This window comes from Sardina pilchardus, chromosome 15 (assembly GCF_963854185.1).
Source record: "Sardina pilchardus chromosome 15, fSarPil1.1, whole genome shotgun sequence".
Lineage (NCBI taxonomy): Eukaryota > Metazoa > Chordata > Actinopteri > Clupeiformes > Clupeidae > Sardina > Sardina pilchardus.
In genome coordinates, this window is record NC_085008.1 from 24,724,206 (window position 1) to 24,726,705 (window position 2,500).

At 56.6% G+C, this 2,500-nt stretch overlaps 9 non-coding genes across 9 annotated transcripts; all 9 read left to right on the forward strand.

Moving 5' to 3' along the window:
- The first annotated feature begins 219 nt into the window (after positions 1-219).
- Positions 220-291, forward strand: trnag-ucc (transfer RNA glycine (anticodon UCC)). Its single transcript has one exon. It is a non-coding gene; the product is annotated as a tRNA-Gly (tRNA).
- Positions 292-383: 92 nt separating this feature from the next.
- trnal-aag (transfer RNA leucine (anticodon AAG)) lies at positions 384-465 on the forward strand. Its single transcript has one exon. It is a non-coding gene; the product is annotated as a tRNA-Leu (tRNA).
- A 129-nt stretch (positions 466-594) lies between these two features.
- On the forward strand, positions 595-676 carry trnal-uag (transfer RNA leucine (anticodon UAG)). Its single transcript has one exon. It is a non-coding gene; the product is annotated as a tRNA-Leu (tRNA).
- Positions 677-1,030: 354 nt separating this feature from the next.
- On the forward strand, positions 1,031-1,102 carry trnag-ucc (transfer RNA glycine (anticodon UCC)). The gene has a single exon. It is a non-coding gene; the product is annotated as a tRNA-Gly (tRNA).
- Positions 1,103-1,194: 92 nt separating this feature from the next.
- trnal-aag (transfer RNA leucine (anticodon AAG)) lies at positions 1,195-1,276 on the forward strand. Its single transcript has one exon. It is a non-coding gene; the product is annotated as a tRNA-Leu (tRNA).
- Positions 1,277-1,405: 129 nt separating this feature from the next.
- trnal-uag (transfer RNA leucine (anticodon UAG)) lies at positions 1,406-1,487 on the forward strand. The gene has a single exon. It is a non-coding gene; the product is annotated as a tRNA-Leu (tRNA).
- Positions 1,488-1,841: 354 nt separating this feature from the next.
- trnag-ucc (transfer RNA glycine (anticodon UCC)) lies at positions 1,842-1,913 on the forward strand. Its single transcript has one exon. It is a non-coding gene; the product is annotated as a tRNA-Gly (tRNA).
- A 92-nt stretch (positions 1,914-2,005) lies between these two features.
- On the forward strand, positions 2,006-2,087 carry trnal-aag (transfer RNA leucine (anticodon AAG)). The gene has a single exon. It is a non-coding gene; the product is annotated as a tRNA-Leu (tRNA).
- A 129-nt stretch (positions 2,088-2,216) lies between these two features.
- Positions 2,217-2,298, forward strand: trnal-aag (transfer RNA leucine (anticodon AAG)). The gene has a single exon. It is a non-coding gene; the product is annotated as a tRNA-Leu (tRNA).
- The last annotated feature ends 202 nt before the right edge of the window (positions 2,299-2,500 follow it).

Sequence of the window (2,500 nt, forward strand, 5' to 3'; positions counted from 1 at the left end):
AAATTTGAGCAAGCTTTTTGATACAGCTGTTGCCTCCGCTTCCAGAGACGCCTTGCGGTTTGAGGACCGCTACTCTTGTGCTGAGCTAGCAAAGGCTAGGCCAGTCTGTTGAACTGCCTGCTTCACAAGAGTGAAAAATATGTCGGGACTGCAAAGGGCCTGACTGACAGGCCTGCATTGGCTTAGCCTTGTTGCGAAGGCTTTTCCCCTGTCTGTGTGGCGTTGGTGGTATAGTGGTTAGCATAGCTGCCTTCCAAGCAGTTGACCCGGGTTCGATTCCCGGCCAACGCAACGACCCTCTCTTTAAGGTCCTCTTTGCTGCCTCCCTAGGGCCTCCGGTCTTGCTGTAAGATTGCCCCGCCTCATTGGTGAGCCACCACTGCGGTAGCGTGGCCGAGCGGTCTAAGGCGCTGGATTAAGGCTCCAGTCTCTTCGGGGGCGTGGGTTCGAATCCCACCGCTGCCATTATGACCAGCAGCGCAAGAAGAGATGGCTTGGGCCTTGCCCTCAAACCACAGTCGTGACACTTCTGTTGCCCGCCATCTCGCTGACCGAAGCGAGGAACTCTTCCCTTCTGAGGACCTCCACCCGTGGGGTAGTGTGGCCGAGCGGTCTAAGGCGCTGGATTTAGGCTCCAGTCTCTCCGGAGGCGTGGGTTCAAATCCCACCGCTGCCATTATCTTGTAATTTTCGAAGACCGAGACTGTCCTTTCATCAGGGCCTCGTGAGCAAACGTCGACGTCCCTCTCCGCATTTGCTGCAAGTCTTGGGAGTCTGAGCCACGCCCTGCTTGCAGTGACTGGAGGCGACCAAATTTGAGCAAGCTTTTTGATACAGCTGTTGCCTCCGCTTCCAGAGACGCCTTGCGGTTTGAGGACCGCTACTCTTGTGCTGAGCTAGCAAAGGCTAGGCCAGTCTGTTGAACTGCCTGCTTCACAAGAGTGAAAAATATGTCGGGACTGCAAAGGGCCTGACTGACAGGCCTGCATTGGCTTAGCCTTGTTGCGAAGGCTTTTCCCCTGTCTGTGTGGCGTTGGTGGTATAGTGGTTAGCATAGCTGCCTTCCAAGCAGTTGACCCGGGTTCGATTCCCGGCCAACGCAACGACCCTCTCTTTAAGGTCCTCTTTGCTGCCTCCCTAGGGCCTCCGGTCTTGCTGTAAGATTGCCCCGCCTCATTGGTGAGCCACCACTGCGGTAGCGTGGCCGAGCGGTCTAAGGCGCTGGATTAAGGCTCCAGTCTCTTCGGGGGCGTGGGTTCGAATCCCACCGCTGCCATTATGACCAGCAGCGCAAGAAGAGATGGCTTTGGCCTTGCCCTCAAACCACAGTCGTGACACTTCTGTTGCCCGCCATCTCGCTGACCGAAGCGAGGAACTCTTCCCTTCTGAGGACCTCCACACGTGGGGTAGTGTGGCCGAGCGGTCTAAGGCGCTGGATTTAGGCTCCAGTCTCTCCGGAGGCGTGGGTTCAAATCCCACCGCTGCCATTATCTTGTGATTTTCGAAGACCGAGCCTGTCCTTTCATCAGGGCCTCGTGAGCAAACGTCGACGTCCCTCTCCGCATTTGCTGCAAGTCTTGGGAGTCTGAGCCACGCCCTGCTTACAGTGACTGGAGGCGACCAAATTTGAGCAAGCTTTTTGATACAGCTGTTGCCTCCGCTTCCAGAGACGCCTTGCGGTTTGAGGACCGCTACTCTTGTGCTGAGCTAGCAAAGGCTAGGCCAGTCTGTTGAACTGCCTGCTTCACAAGAGTGAAAAATATGTCGGGACTGCAAAGGGCCTGACTGACAGGCCTGCATTGGCTTAGCCTTGTTGCGAAGGCTTTTCCCCTGTCTGTGTGGCGTTGGTGGTATAGTGGTTAGCATAGCTGCCTTCCAAGCAGTTGACCCGGGTTCGATTCCCGGCCAACGCAACGACCCTCTCTTTAAGGTCCTCTTTGCTGCCTCCCTAGGGCCTCCGGTCTTGCTGTAAGATTGCCCCGCCTCATTGATGAGCCACCACTGCGGTAGCGTGGCCGAGCGGTCTAAGGCGCTGGATTAAGGCTCCAGTCTCTTCGGGGGCGTGGGTTCGAATCCCACCGCTGCCATTATGACCAGCAGCGCAAGAAGAGATGGCTTGGGCCTTGCCCTCAAACCACAGTCGTGACACTTCTGTTGCCCGCCATCTCGCTGACCGAAGCGAGGAACTCTTCCCTTCTGAGGACCTCCACACGTGGGGTAGTGTGGCCGAGCGGTCTAAGGCGCTGGATTAAGGCTCCAGTCTCTCCGGAGGCGTGGGTTCAAATCCCACCGCTGCCATTATCTTGTGATTTTCGAAGACCGAGCCTGTCCTTTCATCAGGGCCTCGTGAGCAAACGTCGACGTCCCTCTCCGCATTTGCTGCAAGTCTTGGGAGTCTGAGCCACGCCCTGCTTGCAGTGTTTGGAGGCGACCAAATTTGAGCAAGCTTTTTGATACAGCTGTTGCCTCCGCTTCCAGAGACGCCTTGCGGTTTGAGGAC